At 43.1% G+C, this 9,011-nt stretch overlaps 1 long non-coding RNA gene across 1 annotated transcript; it reads right to left on the bottom strand.

Annotated features, from left to right (window-relative positions):
* Positions 1-222: 222 nt before the first annotated feature.
* On the bottom strand, positions 223-5,576 carry LOC116791693. Its single transcript, XR_004358827.1, has 2 exons — positions 3,084-5,576; positions 223-2,026 (listed from the first exon to the last, which is right to left on the bottom strand). It is a non-coding gene; the product is annotated as an uncharacterized LOC116791693 (long non-coding RNA).
* Between the last annotated feature and the right edge of the window lie 3,435 nt (positions 5,577-9,011).

The raw sequence follows: 9,011 nt of genomic DNA on the forward strand, positions 1-9,011 counted from the left end.
GCAATTTTAAGTCAGTTTCAGGCCATAACAGTTTTTAAGTTTACAGAAAGTTAACTTGCAGAATTAAATATGGATTTAACTGCTCCAAAAACACATACGAGAAGCACCCTCTTCCCTAGTGTACCACACATCATGGTTTTGGTATTGTACCACTCTCACCATCCCACAGTACCAGGAAATGGGGCTACAGCTCCTTAAATAGCGTGTAAAAAGAGACGGTTGCTGAGGTACATCTTTATTCTTCTTCATTACAAGCTACTGTAGAAAATCCAGAGCATAATACCACATTACAACTTTCCTGATGGTCAAGCCAGCTAAGTTCCTTCCCAATTTCATAGTCAATCACTCTCTGGTGCAGTTCTTAATTCTCCCATTCTCCCATAAAGTCATCTGCTTGTGAGGCCAGTGAAAACACAGTTTGCAAAAGTAAAAGATAATGAATTTTTTAAAGTTAGATCATTTCGACGAGCTGTTTACTACAAAAAGCTGACTGGACTCCCTTTCTTGGGGAGCAGTTCCATGTTCAGCATCAGCCAATGTAAGAGCACACTGCTATCAAAGAAGAGATTCTCCTATCTCCTGCCCCTCACTTTATCTTTTCATTCTCTCTCTGGTTTAGGACGAACTGTTTTGCAGCTGTTAAGTCAGATCACTGTGTTGACCCAACTCAAAAATAAATTTTTTTTGAAAAGCTGAGTTTTGTTTTTATCCCTTCTGAAAGCATGCAAAGAGGACAGTTTAACATCCTGATAGCACAACCTAAGTGGAGATTGCCACAAAATACAACAGTTCTGTTCTTCCCAAAAAGTTCCACACAGACATTCCTGCAGCTTCTCTTGAACTGGATTTAGCAATCACACAGCTTTGTGGCAACTCAACAAAGAAAAGAGTTCACTTTACATCAGATTAGTGAGTTTAGCACTGTTATCTTCAGTTGCACCTTGCATGGTCAGATTGGTTAGGTGTAACATCAAATTGCACCCTCAGTGGATGGCAATAATGGTTTGACCATCAAAAAAGGACAGTTTCATCTTCTCCTCCAACTTCTTCCTTCACTCCCCCTTTCCCTCAAAGAGTTATGGGATTCATATAATTACACATTGAATCAATCCAACAAGCAAATGAAGAGGGTTTTTTTTCTGTGAGGTTGGTGAGCTGAGTCAACTCACAAGGGCTCCAAAGCAGCCTCAGAAGGAGCACTGGGGGAGAGATAGCAGTGCCTAGGACAGAGCAGAGGCAGGAGAAGGAAGTGCCTCACTGAGAAAGCACACACTAGTATAGGAATTTAGATTGATCTAAATCAGTGCTACTGTGGCTTTCCTCTTTGAATTGCTTCCTCTGAGGCTCTGCTGGCTCTCACCTGGCCTGGGTGAGACACTGCAAGAAATCTCTTCTTGGCTTATCTCTGCCCTGCAGAGCTTCCATCCTGGTTTACCCCAGCCCAGCCAATGCCAGCCAAGGTTGGCAGCAATGCCAACACAAAAATGACAATGGAAGAGCACAGCCTAGGGTAAAACCTCTGCCTTGCAACTAGTGGCCTACGATAAGACCTTCGCCTTGCTAGTGGCCACTAGCCATGACCAGCCAGTTTAGTGGTCACATGGAACTATACAATGAGATGACATGAGATGAGATATGAGATGAATGCTCTAGGCTGTTTTGCTTACAATATGCTGAGTTTCCATGCAGTTCTGCCTTCATTCAGTCCTCGTCTGAAGGAAAATATTCTTTGTGGAGGCAAGTGTTTGAAAGTGTTGGCTTATACATGTGTGGAATAGGGGTTTCATTTATGAAACAGACGTGTCAAAAAGTAGCATCTAGGGCAGAGGAGGAGGAAGGCTGAGCAGATCTAAGCCCAAAGTTGTCTTCCAGGTGTCCAGGAATATTTCCAATATCATCCTGTCTTGTTTTGATGAATTTGATCTCTAGGTTTGCCTTTCTTGTCCCTTGCAGTCTGCCTATTGCCATTGCAACTAGTACAGAGCAATTTCTGCTATCCAAGAGGCTTGTCCCTGATGACAAGACGCTAAAAGAGGATTAAAAAAACCCCAGGACCATTAATTTTGAAAAATCAAAATGATTCCCACTAGCCCTATAGGAATCCTTCTTCTAGAATTAAATTAGTTATTTAGAAGTCTTCATATCCTGGTACCAATCTCCCAAACCATAGTGTCCATGTTCACAATATTTTTCATAAATTCAGATTTTAAAGGTTTTGAGCAGTAGTACCTTACTCCTGCAAAAATACATATACACTACATATAATAGCTAACCCATGTGTGACCATATTTAAAAAATTACACAAAACCACATTCTGTCATTATTAGAAGACTACTAGTATTTCATAATAAAGTGTAGATTACATTATTGAAAAAAGATCCTTTTTTTATTCCTACAGAATAAAAACACAAGAGGGATAGGCATTATTTTGGCCCACATTCCCATCAGCAAGGCTTCTAATTAGTCTTTCAATTTAGAATTTTTCGTGCTGATATTCAAAGCAAAATCAACTTGATTTTTGGACTGATTTAATAGTAAGATACATTGCTCTTTTACTTGCAAAATATATTGCAATTATGGCACGACACTGTGATACTTTTCTAGAGTATCTTTTTAGATGAGAGTCATGCTTTAAAATTTCATGCTGGATAAAAGGAAAAGAGAGTGGTAAAAAGCATTGCTACATCCTTAAAACAACATAAATACTAGAAATCAACATAGTTACTATATTTTTTTCTGTTTTTTGATGCTGCTTATAGAAAATTGCAGCCAGTTCCTATTTGTATGGTAGTTCAGAGGCAGTTTACCTATTTCTATCATGTATTCCTTGTTGTCCTCATTTTAAGGGAAGATACAGGCCTATAGTTCCTACCTTGTAAATACCAACTATGGACACTGTAATTAAACTGAATTTGTCTGTGCTCCCTGCTGCTCTTGGAGCTCAACCTTCCCTCACCTTTTGGTGTGCCTACTCCTGTGAGCATGCAGGGAGAGCCTTCTGGTCAGGCAGGAGGACACCTCGTATGCCAGGGGCATACTCAAAGATTTTGTCATCATTTTGCCTGCCTGGAACAGTTGCACACCTGCTTTCCTCAGTGGCACAGCAGGGAAAGAGAGATGCTCCAGCAGCCATCATCCCTACAGACCAGACTTCTTCCTGTGGATGCAGTCTCCCAGCAGACCTCCTCTACTTTGGGGACCGTCTTCTTAGAGACTGCACTCACACGAAGCATTTCCTTCTCCTCCTTTTTGCTCCTACTTGAAAAGAAACACCCGTGCATAAATGCAAGGAGGCCTGCATGGATGAACACAAGCAAGGAGCTCCTGACAAAACCCAAACATAAAAATGAAGTGTACCACAGGTGGAAGCAGGGACAGGGGATCTGGTGGAATACAGAGACACCGAGCATGCAGAGAGGGGATATTTTACTAATCCCAACCTTAGTTAAGGCTTTAGACAGTATCTCTCATAACAGTCTCATAGGCAAACTGATGAAATACAGACTAAATAAGTGTACAGTGAGGTGTACTGAGAATTAGCTGAACTGCCAGTCTAACAGGGTTGTGGCCAACAGTATGAAGTCCAGCTAGGGACCAGTCAACAGTGATATATCTCAGAGGTCAATACTGGGGCCAATACTGTTTAACTTCTTCATTACTGATCTGGATGACAGCAGAGAATTGGAACCTCAGCAAGTTTGCAGATGTTCCAAGGGTGGGAGGAGATGTTGCCTACACCAAGTGCTGTATGTCTTTCAGAGGACTTCAACAGCTTGAAGAAATAGGCAGACGTGAACCTCATGAAGTTTAACAAAGGGAAGAGCAAAGTCCTGTACCTGGGGAGTACAGGACCAGCTCATGTGACTGCTCAAAGCAGCTTTGCAAAAAGTACCTGGAAATCTTGCTGGACAAGATGAATGTGAGCCAGCTATGTGCCCTTGCCGCAAGAGCCAAGAGCATCCTGGGCAGCGCTGGAAAGAGCACTCCCAGCAGAATGAGGGGGGTCTTTTTTGCTTTATGACATCAGGGTATCTGAAAGGAAATTGCATGTGATATAATTTGTACTTTCTGTATTCCCTCAGGAAGTTGTTGATTGGAATTGTGAGAGGGCGGTAGTACTGCCCTGTAGTAGTTCAGTCGTCTCCTCTGTCCTTCATGGTCATGAGTCTTCAGAAGGCTGGAGATGATGCAGAAGATGCACAAGTGAGAGTCCCCAGAACAACAGTGTGCCTCTGCACTGCAAATGTGTTGCCTTTTAACAGATCTGGAAGTTCAGTGATCATCAAGATCACTGCTACCTTTTCTTCAGCACAGCTTGGCAGTGCCTTCTCATATTTGTCTTTTCTGCTTTGCTTTGAGCATTCAAAAAATGAGGAAGTGAGTGAACTGTAGCACTTTGCTTCTGTGTCCTAAAATAAAATATTAACCTCTAAGAATACTTAAAGAATTTTCAGCGCTAAGGAGGCTTAGATTAGATATTCTGCTATTTTTTATTTATAGCGTATGTTCCAAGTAGCTGAAGATTCCCTTTTGAAGAATAAAATCAGGACACGGAAAGATTTTCTCACCTCAGATGTTGCACTTACTCCCATTACTGCAAACTGCAGAACCCGCTCTGAGCTTCTTTACTCTAAATATTTATACTTGCAGACTCAAACAACAGGTAGTAGAATAAAAATTTAGCATCCCAATGATTTTTTTCTGGGTTTGTTACTGCCCCTCTGGAATATGGCAAAGCCAGCAATATCCTTGTAGTGTGCAGTGCTGCTTCGTACTTCGTTTTACACTAGAACACACAGGCTTGCATTTCAGGTGCTACTTCTTATTAATACTCAATACGATAACCAGTGCAGAATAGAAACAACAAAACTGGGAGAAAAAAACCAGACAAGAACCTGGCAGAATAAATTCAAGACAAATTTATCCTGTTAGTGTGATCCCTTTTAGGAAGCAAGAAGCACCATTTACCCTAAACCCCACTCTGATACTGTTGTGTATTTTAATAACAAATTACTGTTTTTTAAATAAACAGAATTGGAACATCAGCCACTTACACAGGCAGACCTTCAGGTGCAAGCTCCATTTTGCAGTAAGATGAATTAACACAGAGACTGGGCATGGAGGAAATCCCAGAAAAGTTATGAGATCACCAAGTCCAGTTAGTGAAGAAATACTACACCAAAAATGGCATTTTTTCCTTTCACTATCTTCCTTTTCAATCTAACCAAAGACACTTCTTCCTTGGGATCTGCTCTGTTACCTGATGGCATTGCTGATGCTACAAAACACGTGCATAAACACACCCTTTTTTTTTTAATTGCAAGACAAAAAAGCTGTCTACCCTGAAAAGGAAGCTCAAATTCACTGTCATCCTATTAGCAGTGAATTCTGAGCTATCATACTTACCACAGTAGCAAAAGTGGGTGGGGTTTAGTCATTTGAAGTGAATGCACAAAATGAGGTTCTGTCACCAAAAGAACTGTTAAAGGCTTTGTCTAAGAAATGCCTGACTCTCGAGAATCATTCTTAACTTTCATACAGAAACCTTTAGCCAAGAAGGTCTTTAAGCAGGTGGTTCTACCACAAAATTCTTCGCTGTCCTCTTTCCTGTGTGTATATACCTTCATAAATACTAAGTTTGAAATTTTTACATTTTAAATGCACATTTGAAAACGTTGATGAAGCAGAATTCTGTATTTTCCTGCTTGTGAATGGAAATGTCTGTGACTTTATGGAAACTCGGATAATAAAAGTGGCAGAAAACAATTTATTACCAAGAAATATGAGTTGGAAAACATGGGGAAAAAAATCTTTCAGAAAAGGGCTGATCTTCCTCTGTTTGCATTCTTCTCTCTCCAAAAATATGATATATTCAAATGCACATCAACCAAACAAAAGCCAACATTGACAAAAGTTGGAATAAGAGTTGGAAGAAAGATCTGACTGAAACATGGTTGCATTTGAAACTCTTTTTGGTGGTCGAGATTTATGCATCTAAATTACAATTAAATAATGTTAAGGTTATGAGTAACTCACAAGAGCGAAGAAATGTGCAATTAATGGGAAAATATACCATATGTCCTTTGATATCTAGGCATATTGCAGTGCATTAAGGAAGTCATAAAAGAGACACCCTGTTGTGGTTATGTGTTCTGAGACATGTGGCACATTTCCATTGTAGCTATCTATTTCCCTGCTTGTATGCATCTGTGCCATTATTTAAATGTTGATTTTGAATGTGAATTTCCCTTTGCATGGTAAAAAAACCAGAGCTGCAGATTCCTTTTTTTCAGTGTTTCTTTAGATCTGTTGCCATTTAGGAATGTGGAAGTCCAAAATGTTACACATATGAATGAAAAAATATCACAAATGGGAATAAATCGATTTAACTTAATCCTCAGACACATTTAAGGCAAAGGAGATGGTTTTAGTTACTATGAATGAATGATCTTATATCTTCCCTCAAAAAACTGACACACTTAAATTCCAAACACTGTTCTCCTGTATTTTGCATAGAAACAAGAATTTACTAAAAAATTTTGCGTATTTAATTTGGATCATTTGGGAAAATACAATGGGAAATTACTACTTTAATTTTAAGGTTCCTGAACTGTGGCATCCCACAACTGTATTTTTTTTCCTCTACTCAAAACAAGCCTGAAAATGTGGAAGAAGAGAATGGAACATTCAGATCCTAAAAGCAGTATTTATGTGGCTGGCATGTAACCCCCATTGTCCCAAACACTGTGATCACCAAGATACCCCAGTGCACAATATTTTATGTACAGTGCTTGGGTAACCAGTGAGTGACATCCAGATGTCATACTTGTGGAAAAAGAAAAACATTTTGTGGCATTCCCAGTGTTCAGTGTACTTCGGGGGAACATGTTTGCTCTCCAGTTGCTGGAGATGCCTGTGGCCCTGGGACACTTTCAGACACATCACCAGTTCTCCAGGGCCAAGTATATGCTTCTGCCAAAAAAATAAGTCCTCAGAATTCTGTTAGTAACTGCCTAGGAGATGGTACCTTCTGATTATGTGCTGATTTGGCCATGGCCATCATGCATTCTTCATTTCTAGGATTCTTCATTGCAGTTTGTAGTAACTAGAAAAAGTATCCTTTTGAACACAGAGATATTAGAACAGTTACCTTATGAGTTCACTCCAAGATCATACAAAAATAACCATGAATCACCATGAAGCATATCAACTCTAGAAAAAACAGGTTTCCTCAACCCTTTTTTCTGTTTTTAGTTTCCTACAAGTATTGTAGTGATGATGTGTTGGAGACAGAAGAAATGGACCGAAATAATCCAAAAAAATGTATCCAGATACCATGGTGATGAGTGAAATCATCAGAAATACAATCAGCCTAATGGACATGCTGGCATTGCTCCTCTTTAGCATGACCTACAGTGTAAGGATTGGGCCAGAGACATCTTCTGGAGAGAAAAGCAAGCCAGATTAGCATCACATCAACTCAAGGTCCTGTATAATCTGAAGAGACAGGGCAGAAGAAGTGCCATTCTGGTAACAGAGAGCATAAGGCCCAGGCAATGGGCCCTTGGAGAGCATGATGCTGTAGGAATGCAAGAACAGCTTGGAGCCAGCAGCCTGGGAACTGGTTGTCAAGGGAAAAAAGCAGAGAGTGATGATGGGCAGCTACAGTACACCCTTGGACAGCAGAGCCAGGAAGAGTAATCTTCATGGGGCTGGGGAAAGGAGCCAGCCTAGGAACAGTCTGAGGAGAGAGCATGCCAGTTGGGAAGCAGCTGTACAGCCACGGGGTGGCCATGGATGCCACTGACAAATGTGTGCTGTAACCCAAAGGGCTGGCTAGGGCTGCAGGGAAGAGCCAGGGCCTTCAGACAGCAAATGCTGAGGAACAGAGCAAGCAATGCACCGAGTAAGGACCAAGATGCACGTTTTGTGTTGTAGTGTTCTGTCATCGAGTAGTGAGTGTCCTGTCAGCCACAGCAGCACACACCTCTGCCAGCCACAAGAACAGGGATCAGTCTGCAAAAGGCAGGGAATTCTACCCATAGCCTAGAGTATGGCTAAGCAGGGCATGTGATCAGGAAAAAGCAGGTTTAAAATGCTTTAGTTGGGGTCTTTCAACGTCCCTGTACCCTCTACCCTATGAAACTCCTCATTCTTCTAAAGAATTGTCTTAAGACTTTGCAAACTTGCTCATGAGGCTCTTTGGCAAAACCGAGATTCCCTCCAGTGGCTGCACTGAAACAAACCAAGGCTGGTGTCAGCACTGCCAGCATCTGCCATTTATACTCAAAATTGTAGCAGGAGCTGCTTTTCCTTGCTTCGTTTCGCTCCCACTCCCTGCGGCCGCTCAGCTCGGCAGGGAAAAGCAGCCCCAGGTCAGCGAGCTGGAGATCATCCAGTCCAACCCCCTGCCAAGGCAGGGTCACCGACAGCAGGTGACACAGGAACGCGTCCAGGTGGGTTTGGAATGTCTCCAGAGCGGGAGACTCCACGGCCTCCCTAGGCAGCCTGTTCCAGAGCGCTGCCAGCCTCAGCGTAAAGAAGTTCTTCCTCATGTTGAGATGGAACTTCTTGTGTTTTATTTTAGGGCCGTTGCTCCTCATCCTGTCGCTGGGCACCAATGAAAAAGAGTTCGGCACCATCCTCTTGCATCGCACGTGGCAGGAGCGTCACAGCGGCAGCGGCACCTCCTCTGGCGCTCAGTGACCGCCGGTCCCCTCACGGACGGGCCGGGCCAGGCGAGCACAGAGCGCCGCCCCCGCTCCCGCTCCCCTGCCACGCCTCCCGCCCCGCCCCGCCCCGCCCGGCCGCCCGCGCGGGCTGCCCGGCTGCAACCAACGGCGGCGCTGAGCGGAGGGGGGAAGGAGAGAGCGCCGCCCGGCACAGCCCGAGCGCGTCCCCTGTAACGTGCGCACCACGGCGCTCGCACCCCCCCCCCGCCGGCCGTACCACTTCCCTGCCTGTCCGGCTCTGAGGCGCGTCGGGCAGGATCGTACCAACGCGGCCGAGGG

This window comes from Chiroxiphia lanceolata, chromosome 1, assembly GCF_009829145.1.
Source record: "Chiroxiphia lanceolata isolate bChiLan1 chromosome 1, bChiLan1.pri, whole genome shotgun sequence".
NCBI lineage: Eukaryota > Metazoa > Chordata > Aves > Passeriformes > Pipridae > Chiroxiphia > Chiroxiphia lanceolata.